We start from the raw sequence: 14156 nt of genomic DNA on the forward strand, positions 1-14156 counted from the left end.
ATCGGGTCGGATTCTGTTTTGTTGTTTGAGCTCTGACAAAAAAATTTACTCAACATTTCATGTCGAAATCCAATTATGTCTAGTTCAGTATGGTCAAGGACCAGGGTTCTACTGTACTGTTATGTAAATAAACCTATATATATACTTTCTATAAATATAAATCTTTATAACAGATAAACACACCGGAGAATAGTATTCCAGTATTTTACAAATGATAACACAGGTTACACTGATTTATAACTAATTTATAACAGAAATATTCATAAATTACTGTATTTTCATGATCAATTTTGTGATTAAATGCACTTTTAGATATTCTAAAAAGTAAGATAAACATTTTTAGGTTTTTCTTGAATAGTTGAACTATCAAAATTGTTCAGTTATAAGTTCCATTTACCTGAAGGGCAAGATGGGGTTGAAAATAGGTGGGGTCTTTTCTCCTAATCACTTGTGCATTTATTGCCTACTGATAAACATCCCCCAACCAACTGAACCATTCTTTTACCCATAAATGCCAGTGGTACACCATTCCCTTTTATACCCAAGGAGATCATTTTTACTTCTTCCTCTTGTTTCAAGGCTTCTTTCATGTCACTAGACACACTAAAAATAACAGTGGACCATGAATATTTTTTTTTTGTATTATTGTGTAATTGGTCTTTTATTCACTAAATGCGATTGGAAGGAAAGGGATTGTTAAGAAATGTGGAGATCTATCATTCCCCAAACAAAACCAAAAAGGGAAATCACTGAAAATGGCGGGCGGTGAAGGGATACCCTAATCTGAACCCATACAATCATGAATGTCGGTACTGAGGAATCCAGCCTTTTGGGGGATTGGTAAATGGGGTCTTTCATCAGCCAGTTGAAGTTTTTAATGAATCTGTTAAGAACCATATGAATTCTAAGAAAATCGCAGATGAAATAAACCTGCCTGAAGCTGTGAATCATGATGGAGATATTGGCCATCAGTGCAATCACATTTCCAAATGTCAAGCATGGGAGGACTATCGATCACCTTTCATCTTAACTGCGTTGAGGGCAGAAGTGTAACCAGCCAGGTACAGGTTCTGCTGCTTGAGCAAAGTGATTAATAGTGCAAACAGCCTGTCTAGTAGATTTTAGTACCAAATAGTGCACTGGATGGGCCGATGCAGGGTGCATATAGTGGACCTTGTCCAGTTCCAAGAGAATACAGCCATGCTTGTTCTATATGTTTGGAGACCAATTTCAAAAGATGTTGCATTTTTCCTGGCTCTGAATGATGTCCCTGAGACAGTCCAAGGAAGTTTGACAGTCAGACAGAACCTTCTAATGAGGCATTGCTTTTTGCATGAGATCAGTTAAGTACAAGTCAGGTTTGTGCTCATCCAGTACTTTTTCAACCTGCAAAAGCCACATCACCTGCCCAGAGGGTCTGGTAATGGAGAATCCAATTTTACTGCAGTGGAAGAGTGGTAAAGTGGAAGACAAAGATCTAATGCCTCCTTCTAGTAGTTTTTGTGACCTCTTAAAGTGTTAGAAATCTATGGATCAAACACCACTGAGTTTTGAATGGAGGCAGACATCCCCAAATAGACAGAAACAGGGAGTTAAATAAAACTGGTGGGTGTAAGAGTTCTAACCATTCTTAGTCATTTTGTCTGTCACTGCCAAAGAAGTGGTTAGACCAGACCAATGGAAGCAAAAATTTTGGGGATAGCTGTTTCAGAAAGTGCAAAGGAAGGGAACAAAGAAAGTCTACAAATGACAGGTTTTTTGGTGGGCCAAACAGCAAACTGGAAAAAGTAAACTGTTCACAGAAGTGAGAACCATATAGGGCTTTTGGGAGATAAGCGAGGAACCAAAAGTCTGTGGTGAAACTGAGCTGTAAGAGGTCTAGTATTCCCATTTTTGTGGATACAGGTGCTTGGACTAAGCAAGGTTGGGGACCAATTTTTATCCCAAAAGCCCATGTATCAAGGCCAGGCATTCAGAGGAGAAAGTGTGTGATGTAATGCAGGCTCACCAAACTGGATGTTGTAAGTTTGGCAGATATGTTTTTCACTGGGGAACCAGTTAATGAAAGAACCAGTTTTTGGTAGTAAGAGGCATTAATTTCACAAGATAGAATTTTTATGTGGGGTCATCCTGCATGACAGAAAGAATGACATTTCTAAACACACATTCATCCTGGGCATCTTTGGGGGCACATCAATTCTTATGACCTCAGTTTTTAATCCTAATGTGGGTGTTGATGAAATGGAAATATTTCCAATGAGGAAAATAACAAAACCATGGGATATAATCAATCACGGGAGATGTTGAGTCATAACAGCAGAGGGGAAGAAGATATGTCATTCAAGTGGATGATATTGTTTTAGAACCAAGTTTTGTTGCCATGGTGACATAAAGGTGAATACACAAAGTATGACAGTGGTGGGTAATCTATGAAACTGACAAAGGTATTTGTACTCTTGTAGTAAATTTTGTCAAATAATGATATCTTGTTCTGGTGGAACTGTTAAACATGGAAAAGTTCAGTTCATCCCCCTCAGTATAGCAGAGGTAATAACTTTGTTTTCTCATGATTTGGAGGAATGGAGTATGATGTTGAATCAATGGCATTAGTAGGGGAGCACAATGGACTTTCAGAGGCTGACTGGAAAATTAGGAAGGGTTTATAAGAATCATTTAGGTGAAGCCTCAAGGTTGGCATATATTCCAGGATTAGGTGAGGTGTTAGCTGAATATGCAGATGTTATATCCTAAAGGGAGATAAACTGCGTTAATAGATGTTTTAGAACATAATGAGAGTTAGAGGAACAGTGGGACAAAGCCCCATGTCCTTATGAAAACATTACAATAAATACATACTAAGTAAGATTTGGGAACAAGAAAAGAGGTTAATAAGTGGGATATGCTAATGAAGGTATAATTAGGCCTAGCTCATCACCATTTAACAACTTTATTGCTGGCGGTACCAAGAAGGATGGTTCAAAATTTTGCACAATTAACAATTTTCAGGAAACTAAATGAGAAGACCATTCCTGATAGGTATCCAGTGACAGTATCTGCCTGGTTTATTTGTGGAGATTGGGGGTAAGAATATTTATTCTTCAACTGATCTTATGCAAGGGTTTTTACAAGTGCCACTTAGTGAGGAGAGAAGAAGACTGAGCCTTCTCCGTCCCTAAGGGACATTATGAATTCACACAAATACCTTTTGGTTTGTCAAGTATCCTATGACATTTACAAGACTAGTGAGGAACACTTAGAAGTGCTTAGGGGAGTCCTCACGAGGCTTAGAATGGCAGGTCTGAAAGTTAAACTAGCCAAGTGTGATTTCTTGAACGGACAAATTGTATTTTTAGGACACATCATTTCGAAAGAAGGTGTTCAAGTAAATGATAACAAAGTCAGGGCCATCACAGATTTTCCTACATCCAAGACAAAGAAACAGGTGCGATCATTCATGGGTATGGCAGTCTTTTCCATCGGTTTGTGAAGGGGTTTTCAAACTAAAAGGCACCTTGACAGATATATTGAGGATGATGTAATAAAATTCATGGGGTGAAACTCTGAGCAGGCAGCCTTTCAGAAAGTCAAAGATGCTTTAATGAGTCCTCCAGTTCTAAAATTTCTGGATGTTACATTGCCTTTCACGTTAGTGACAGATGCCAGCCAAGAAGGGGTAGGTGATTGTTAACTGCAGAAATTTTAGGGTAAATTTCATCCTATGGCCTTCTATAGTAGAAAGTTTAGAACACAGGGGAGTAATGACAGGTTAATGGCCACAGTTGACAAAGAGGCATATGGCGTGGTGTCTAGTTTGGTTCATTTTAAGATATTGTTAATGGGGAATAAAGTGGAAGTTCTCACCAATCATAAGCTGTTTTGGATCTTTTCAATACGCCAGCTCTTTCTCTAAGAGGGCTAGGTGGTTTTTGACAATTAGGGATTTTGATACTAAGCTGAAGTATATTGAAGGCAAACATAATGTGGTAGCAGATGCTCTTAGTAGGCATTTTGTGGACACAGAGGGTGACCACGTGCGTACTGTAACTGGTTAGTGTGTATGTTAGGATATTAGTTTATTGGAGGAGAAAGAAGACGAAGATGAAGTTTTAGCAGATGCAAAGGTGTTTCTTAGAAGGGAATTAGTGAGAAAGGGTTATAAATTGCCTTATGCAGGTCTGAATTAGAGGGTAATTTGTTGGTGAGGAGAATTAAATACAAGGAGAGGAATAGTGAGGATAAAGGTGATACAACACAGATCATGGTGCCCAAAGAATTAATCCTGGTGGTGTTGGATATTGTTCACTGTAAATTTGGTAGTCCACATTTGGGGATTGACAAAATGTACCAGAAAGTATACTACAATTAACTAGTTATTTCAAACGTTCTCAAATTTAACATTTTCTATGTGGAACATATCTATCCATTATTCTGAAAATTAAGCCACTTTACATCTTTTTCACTGAGAAATATTCACTAATTACTGTATTTTCATATAATTTTCATGAATAAATAAAACTATTAAAATACTCAGGTATAAGCATTTTTAGAGGGTTTTTCTTGTGTTTAAACTATCAAAATGGGCAGTTGTAAGTGTTTTAAGAGGGGTTTTAAGTATTCGCAGATTTTAGCTATTCGCAGGGGGGAGGTGCGGTATGTATTCCCCGTGAATATGGGGGGTTCACTGTACTCAATTTTTCTGGAGACGTTTTCTTCGGTGGAGAATTTTGTTAACGTTTGTTCCGTTTGTAATTCATGTAAACGGGCGAGGGTTACATCATGTAAATTGGGGTCTTTTCCTATTCCTAGTAGGCCATTTCAAAGGGTTCATATGGACCTTTCGACTAACTTTTGTGAATCGGGGTATGGTTACAGGCATTTGTTGGTGACTGTAGATGAATTAACTAGGTTTGTAGAAATTTTCCCTTTAAAGAATAAGATGGCAGATGAAGTTGCAGTGACATTTTCAATGGGTGTATTTGCCATTATGGGGTTCCTGAGGTGCTTATTACAGATAATGGGAGAGAATATGTGAGCAGGACATTAGAGAGTCTTGCTGAAGTTATGAGGATACAGAGTGTAAATATTATTCTGTATAGGCCAGAAGCTAATGGGTTGTGTGAGTGAGCTAACAGGAAGGTACTCGAAGCCCTTAGAGTTACAGTGGGTGGTAATGATGCTAATTGGGATGCATTTATCCTCGACTCTCGTCTCTCTAGTCTAAATACAGTGGTTAGTGATATAATAAACCACCCATATTTGCAGGGCTCTCTCTCTCTCTCACACACCCTCTCTCTCTCTAGAACCCTCTCTCTCTCTCTCTCTCTACTTAGAACCCATCTAAAAATGCTTAGAACTGCCTATTTTGATAGTTCAAACATACAAAAAATAAAATAAAAATGCTTATACAGGAGTTATCCTACTTTTTCCTTAAATTTAGTTTCAAAACCCATCGTTTGGAAAAAACGTATCATCTAATATAGTCTAGCAACTAGGGCATTTCCATACCATGTATACATTTATGATTCAAAGCCTACACAATAAATCATACATTAAGTTTAATATACACATATAGTTTTATTATTAATATCAGCTAATTCTGGACCTTCAATGCAGAGTATCATGATAATTCAAATAAAAGAGAAATTGAATAACAATCAAACAATTTCTTAGCAATACACTCATGGTAATATATTCATCAACATATATGGTATTGCGTAGCAGACTATTATCACTGTTATACTGTACTCTATATTTAACATATCAGTCCACTGAGAAACATCAACATAACAATATGCAAATTTTCAACAATCTTTTGTAAAGTGTTATTCCTTAATTGACTGTGTCCAATAATACTGTACAACGGTATTGCTTTGTATTATAAAATAGCATTATCATAGGAAAAATGTTTGGTTTGGGAATCATTTAGTCTAACTTAAGGGATTTAACTCAGTTCAGAGCGCTTTTCAGTGTATGAATTAGCATACAGGAATCGTTTTAGATACTTTTTTATGTGTGCAATTATTTTTGCAATACTGTCTAAAAGTGTTTTTAAGTGCAATATAACTTAAGATGATCTCAAGAAATTAATTTACACTGTTTTTTATGACATTACTGATGATTCCTCCATTTGGGGAGTTTGTTTTGTGTAAAAATCAGCTTCCATCACTATTTTCACATTGATTTCATCTGCTTGAATGCTTTACATGTTTATCATTTATCTGTAAAAATAGGATTAGTAAAATCTTTCATGCCAATCCCAGTTTTCTTTAAAATACATTCTCTCCAATTTTAATTAGTGGCAGAGTTTCAAAATTGCCAAACCATAGTTTATTGTCATTAACAGCTTGAAATTGTTTTCAGCTTCATTAAAACTTGCATGCATAAATTTTTCCAGCTGTATTTTTCCTTTGTCAAAACAGGTTTTATCCATACCATCAAATGTCATAATGGCCCACTTATATCAGTCCTATTCTACTTAACGGCATGTGTACAAACCATAAAAATATCAGGTTACAAAAAAAAAATACCAGGTAAAAATTATGTTGTTATCTGATTTCATGGATAAAAACAACAGTTTTCTAATTTCTGGCTGACTACGCTTTATGCAAGAGTATAAATTACTAAAGGACTTTTATTATTCTCTTTTTTAACTAGAAGATGGGATCAAAGAGAAATAGCAAAAGATTAAACATAACCAGGTCTTCCATCCTGCTTGATTTAATGCAACAGATAAAGCCAAATTAAATTTTAAAACTATTTTATAAATAATTTGTCATGATTCATATTAATTTTTACCCCATTGCAAAAATCACATTTAATTATGGTAAGGTGAATTATATAACTCACAACTACCTGAGTAAGGGTTAATAGTTTTATCACAAAAAGTGCATTTAGTCTCTTTCTCTGAAATAAGATGAAAACACTGTATTTAAGTAATATTTCTCAGTGAAAAATACTGTACTGCAATGGGTGAATTTTCAGCAATACAGATATGTTCCACAGAGAAATCCAAAATCTTTTGTTTCATGAGACCGCAAATACGGGGGTTTACTGTACCTAAAAATTAGTAAATCATTGTTTTATTAAAAGAAATTTATTTAGTCATGAAAATTTCATGAAAATAGACTAACTAGTGAATATTTCATTTTAGAAAATCCTGTGTTTCACAAATTTTTCTTGAATAATTTATAGATACATTCCATTTTGATAATCCTGACAAACATGAATCATCTCAAAAACGTTTACTTATGTATCCTGATATATATATACAGATAGATACATACAACATGTATATTATATAGTCATTCTGATCCATACTTAAGTGTTTAGGGTCCAAACCCCTTATTTATGCCTAATGCTTTCATCTTTGGCACTTACTATGTTTGGTAAAAATACTAATAAAAGTTATTTCTAAAATTTAAACACTAAATATGACCCAGAATCATGCTCCCAAAGTATTAAAACTAACTTTTAAATGAAATTAAAGTTACTGTAATTTCATTTAAAAATTTTAGGATATTAATAATTACCCTTAAAAAATGAAATAAATCACACTGATGTAAAAATATAGGTCTTGAACAAAACATTAGTGGTATTAGCCATACTTGTTGATTCAGAATTGCAGACTTCCCTAATGGGTCTGACTTGATATATTTTTATGTAGAAGTCTGTCAACATTTATGTTAAGCTTTTAAGACACTAAGATACTTCTGTTCAAGATCTTTCTCTTTGTAAAGAAATGCAGATTCTATGTCTCTATGTTTAGTCAAAATGAAGAACATTCAGCCTGAACAAATTTAAGTCAGTTTTAAGAACAGAAGAAATAACATAAAATTAGATCCATTTAAAAGGTTATATAGCACATGTAAAAAACGTTTTTTTTTTTTAGAACCACAGAAACACTACATTAGAACTGTTTGTTCAAACACTTAACAAAACTAAAAGAGAGAGAGAGAGAGAGATAGAGATGAGAGAGAGAGAGAGAGAGAGAGAGAGATTTGTTGAGAGAGAGATAAATACTAAAACCTTTGACCTATATATCAGTATATACTATTCTTGTCATGTTAAATTGACATGTCTGACAGCTTATATATTGTGCCTAACCTATCAATAAAATTTACAAAAGATGAGGGAAAGATTTGTGTGTTTACATATACATACAGCTATTCTGAATTTTGTATATTTAATCTAATTAATACATTATTTGAAAATTTGTATTATTATTAGGTAAAAAAACTATCATATTGAAAACAAATAAAGCCTACTTAATACATATACAGTAATACTTTGATCTTACACGATTCAAACCTGCAGATTCACACACACACAAAAGACTTTTCACTGGAACCTAACTAATGGGCATATGATTTTTTTCACAGACATCGAAATTCTCGATTTTCCCTGCAGAAGTGGGTGTTTAATTTTGAAGTAATTTACAAGTTTTCATGCTTTTATGTGTAAATCTGTATGAAAAATGCATTTCAGTCTTTTATGTGTAAAATCTGTATGAAAAATACATTTCAAATGCTTTTATAAAATCTGCAAAAAAAATGCATTTGATTTTTTAAAAAATGCTATGAAAATGCATTTCATGCTTTCATTTAAATAAAATCTCTATGAAAAATGCATTTCATGCTTTCATGTAAAATCTGCATCAAAATGTATTATTTTTATTTTTGTACATGCATAAATATGATGCAAAGGTAATTTCAGCACATTCAATTTATTAGTGTACTTTTACAAGATGTGATACCCATTTGCAAAGTTACTGCACTTTTTCAAAGATGATACCCTGCAGAAAATGCTTGTTTAATGTTGAAAACACATTTATAAGTTTTTATGCTTTTAACTGTAAAATCGATATGGAAAATTTATATTTATATTTTTGTACATAAATATCATACAAGTATTATGTCCATTTGCAAAGTCTTTGTCACAAGGACTTTACCAATGACCTTGAGATGAGGTTGTTCAGTCGCGCTCATTTTGATAAAATGAATTCGTTAATGTAATATCAAGAGATGTAACTAAGAGTTGTATATGTCATTCTTTGAAAAATTACTTGTTAACCTCGGAGAAAAGTGCTGGTGCAATCTGTATGTGCATGTAATTACAGCACGTTCAGTTGGTGTACTTTTACAAGACGTGATACCCTTAGTTACTGCTTGTTTCAAAGATGATACCCCTGTAGAAAGTGTGTTTAATTTTTAAGTTTTTGTGTTTTTAGGTGTAAAATCAGAATGGAAAATTTGTATTTATATATTTGCGCATAAATATGATACAAAAGCAGTACAGTTACTTTATTACAACATCTCTCTCTCTCTCTCTCTCTCTCATTCGTAGTTAGCGCTCAAACATACTTTTACAACTTATTATTTCTCTGTACGTCATTACCTGTACAGTATATAATTTTAAATTGATCAAATTTTACCGTACTGTACTATCTTCTACAAACATTATGTACATGTTTTCGATATTTTATGGAATTGTACTTTTATTGACTGACACATGATGTTTTGCCTAGTGATGCAAAGAAAACGGCTTTACTCTAAGTGACAAAGAAAAAACTGGCATCCCAAGAATTAGGTGAACATTAGTATAGCTACGCACCTACTGTAAATGCGCTATTATGAAACTGTGCAGTACTCAATTTTATGTCAACCATTTACTGTGTTCCTTTTTTAGAGTAATAAGCTAAATTTTAAATAAAAAACACTAAACTATAGTTCATTTAAAAGTTAGCTTAATACTTTAAAAGCATGATTAGGGTCATATTTAGTAGTTAAACTCTGAAATAAACATTTATTAGCATTTTAAAGACCATGCCATTTTACCTAAAATTCACCTTGCCTATTGTGGTTTTTTATATTACTGAATTATTGATATTTGTTTTAAAGATTGTAGTTATAAAATTTCTTAATCTCAGCCAAAAAGAGAGAGAGAGAGAGACAGAGAGAGAGAGAGAGAGAGAGAGAGAGAGAGAGAGAGAGATTATTAATTTTATTATTTAATGTTACTTAATTTACACACACAAGCTTGAAAACTTATAAATTACCTAAAAATCAAACATGCCAACACTTTTGCAAAGTGTGCCAACTACCACTTCGCAAACGCTCGTTTGGTCTAACAGTTTTGGAAACCTGTGTACCCAGACTACATCAAGTTAGGTCTCCAATGAAATGTTGAGCTGTTTCATCTGAATGTTTTTCAACTTCTCATCACTGAAGTTCTAGTTCACATTGTATATATATCACCTATATATATATGTATATATATATTTTTATATATATATATATATATATATATTTCTATATATATATATATATATATATATAAGATATATATGATATATATATTATGTATATATATAGTGGTCTGCATATACATATATATATACATTAACATTCATAGAACTATATATATATGTATATATATAATTATATATTTATATATATATAGTAAATGATATGTTTATATAGTATATATATATATATATATATTCTTTTTACCATCACTAATGTTGGAATTTGTTTGTCCGAACAATCAGTACTTTCAGCTGTATTGTTTTTGTCTTCCGCACTAATTTTCAAATTTCTATGTTTACTAACCGCTTAGGCTCTGCAGATAAACAGTTTATTTGGTGGTGGTGTGCTGCATCAACAAACTGGTAGCCTTTTGCCTATCCACATATTAAGCCTTAACGCCGACTGGACGTTCAGTGCCACAAAATTGTCTGTTGGATTTGCCGAGTGGACATTTTCTCATCGACTACAAAAAATTTCAACCTTTGGTCAACTTTGACTCAACCGAAATGGCCTCCCAACGCAATTGTAAGCTCCTCACCTTCTAGTAATATTCAATCATTTACGTTCATTTTGGCAACAAATTGCCTCTAGGTCAATATTTCGATTTATGGTGAATTTTTTGAAAATCCTTTCCTTACGCCCAGTAACTCTGCCGTCAGAAATTCTTTCGTCATTTTGTCGTAAGTTTGGCACTGTTTTATATTGACGTTATAAAGTTTTATATATGAAAATGTGCAATTTCATGTAAAATACAGCAACATACAACCTTTTGGTTGTGAAGCTTTTTTCAGTTTGCCCATATTTTGCATATAAACCATAATTTTAATTCTGCAAAATTTCAAACCTTGTGGTTCTTTGACTTGACCGAAATGGTAAAAAAACGCAATTGTAAGCTAAAACTCTTACATTCTAGTAATATTCAATTATTTACCTTCATTTTGCATTAACTTATTGGAAGTCTTTAGCACAATATTTCGATTTATGGCCATTTTTTTGCCTTTTTTCCTTAGGTCCGGCATGATCAGAAATTCCCCAAATTGTCACGCTGTTGAGTAATGTTTGACCCTGTTTTATATTAGTCGTTACATATTTTATATATGAAAATGTGCTCAATTTCATAATGAATACAACAGAAAATAACTCATGGTTGTGCCTTTTATCAGTTTTGAAATATTTTCATAAATCACAGTAACAGAAAAAATTCTACTTTGGTCAACTTTAACTCAAGAATGGTCGAAAAACTGCAATTGTAATCTAAAACACTGCAGTCTAGTAATATTCAATCAATTAGCTTCAGTTTTTCAACAAACGGGAAGTCTCTGGAAATATTTCAATTTATGGTGAATTTTTTACAAAAAAACATTTTTTTACGTCCGTCTTGTTCTTGCATTCCCATGCATCATTTTTGTGATATTTTGTGTTTGTCTTTGAGGCCAGCTTTTCCAATTTTAGTATTTACCAAAATCATCGCATTTAGTGTTAATACAAAGAAAAAAAAAAATAACCTGCTGTTTTTAACCAAAGGTCACTTCATTTATATAAAAGTGATGGAAAATTTTTTTGCGCTTTTTATATATTCTCAATATTTATATAGGATAATCACTAATTTTTTCATTTCTGATGGTTGCATACTAAACAACAGGCAATCCAAAAAAAGGAGCAAAATGAATCTTAATTTCCAAAAACTAAGCGTGCATGTGATTTTTGAAAAAAACTTTTTCCGCGGTGCTAATTCCCGAACGCAGTGTGTTGCATCAACAAACGTTTTTGTCAATAGAGGAACTCGCACATTTAACAGTATTATATAAACATCAACATAACGAATGTACATCTTTTTCATGGATCTTTTAAAAGTTATGCTTTACTACATTGTTTCAATGCATATATTCTCATATTGCTTTTTTGTATTATAAATTGCGATCAATGTTTTGTTTTGGGAATCAATATCGCTGTGTTTATTTTGCCGCATTTAACTGAGTTCAAAGAGCTTTTCTTGCTTCTAGTTAGTGTAAATGAATATGGATACTTTATTTATTTGGGAAAAGGTTATTTTTCGTTATACAAAGTATTTTTAAGTTGAAATACAACTTAAATACCTCTCGTTGTGCAATTAATTTAGCTATTTTTTTCGTTAATACATGACAATCGTGGCTGGCCGTTTTGGGGGCATGTTTGTTTTGTGTAAAAAAAAAATAAAGATCCCGTTTGCTATTTTCTCTTGATTTCATCATAATACGAGCTTTACGTATTTATTTTTATCGGCGTGAAAACAGTAGTAATTTGTATTCTTTCATGCCCAGTAGTTTTGATTAAAATACATTCTCTCTGATGCATGATAATTTATAGTCATTAGCAGCTTGCCGGAACATTGTTTTCTCAGCTTCAGCTACAACTTGCAGCTTAAAGTTACTGTAGCAGCATATTTCCCCACAATCTTTTCTCCAAAGCGAATAAGGGATAGTGTAAAAATAAATCAGTCTTATTGTACAGTACTTAACGTCATTTGTAACATAACTACAGTAATTGTGTATTACCATCACGATGGTTGAAATACAAGCAAAACAGTTGTTATCCGGATACGATTATTAGCAAAAACAACAGTTTCCCTTCGGTTGTTTATGGCTGTGCATTTACGCAAGAGTATGACGTTACTAACAATACTTTTATCATTCTCTTTTTTACTTTTTAACTAGCAGATGGAATAAAAAAAGATAGAGGAAAAGAAGTCTTTCTATTGTGTTGGTCTTCTTGCTGCCTGATTGTACCTGCTGCCTGCGCTTTTAAAAATCTAAAAATATTTCCTAAATATTTTCATACAGGTATTAATTGCTAACCCCATCGTAAATAAACTCGAAATATCGTAAGTCCAATTATCGTAACTCGAGCACTACCTGTATTTGATAATTGTCTTTTCTTGATTAACCAACTTGTACTGATTTATGGGATATTTTAATTCTAAGATGAGAGAGCAACTGCACCTACAACGGTGCTGCAACTGCTTGCATACCAGCGAAGTTTTCCCCACTTCCCGCTAAATGACCCAATAGACAACATTTCATTCGAATTATCCTCTGAGTGAATAAGATAGAAATCATCAACACACAATCACGTGTGGAACAGAAATAAATTTTGACTCCGTGAACCCAGGTCTCTCAGTGGGTACCTGCTTTCCACCTGAGAGACCTGGGTTCAACTCAACGTGAGTCAGAAATTTATATATATATATATATATATATATATATATATATATATATATATATATATATATATATATATATATATATATATATATATATATATATATATATATATATATATATATATATATATATATATATATAATATATATATATATATATATATATATATATATATATATATATATATATATATATATATATATATATATATATATATATATATATATATATATATATATATATATATATATATATATATATAAAAATAAGATAGAAATCATCAACACAATAATCACGTGGAACAGAAATAAATTTCTGACTCACGCCGATCAAACCCAGGCCCCCAGGTGGAAAGCAAGGGCAAAGCACCACTGGGTCATATGTCTAAAAGAAGTTGAACCTGAGAGCAACTGCAACAAGGAATTACCTGGGCAAGCTAACTGCTTGCATACCACTAGTTTTCCAACTCTCCCCACTCAGCAATGACCCAATAGACAACATTCTGATCTGGACCATCCTCTGAGCGAATACATAGAAATCATCAACACACAATCACGTGGAATAATGTCAGTTCAACCCAGGTCTCCCAGTAAAATCTACTAAGCTTTCCACCTGAGAGACCTGGGTTCAATCCCGACGTGAGTCAGAAATT

General features: G+C 33.0%; 1 protein-coding gene across 1 annotated transcript in view; it reads right to left on the reverse strand.

The window, feature by feature from the left end:
• PGAP2 (Post-GPI attachment to proteins 2) overlaps positions 1-14156 on the reverse strand; it is a 254282-nt gene that overhangs the window by 46171 nt on the left and 193955 nt on the right. The window lies entirely within an intron of this gene.

Source organism: Macrobrachium rosenbergii, chromosome 6, assembly GCF_040412425.1.
Source record: "Macrobrachium rosenbergii isolate ZJJX-2024 chromosome 6, ASM4041242v1, whole genome shotgun sequence".
Taxonomy (NCBI): Eukaryota; Metazoa; Arthropoda; class Malacostraca; order Decapoda; family Palaemonidae; genus Macrobrachium; species Macrobrachium rosenbergii.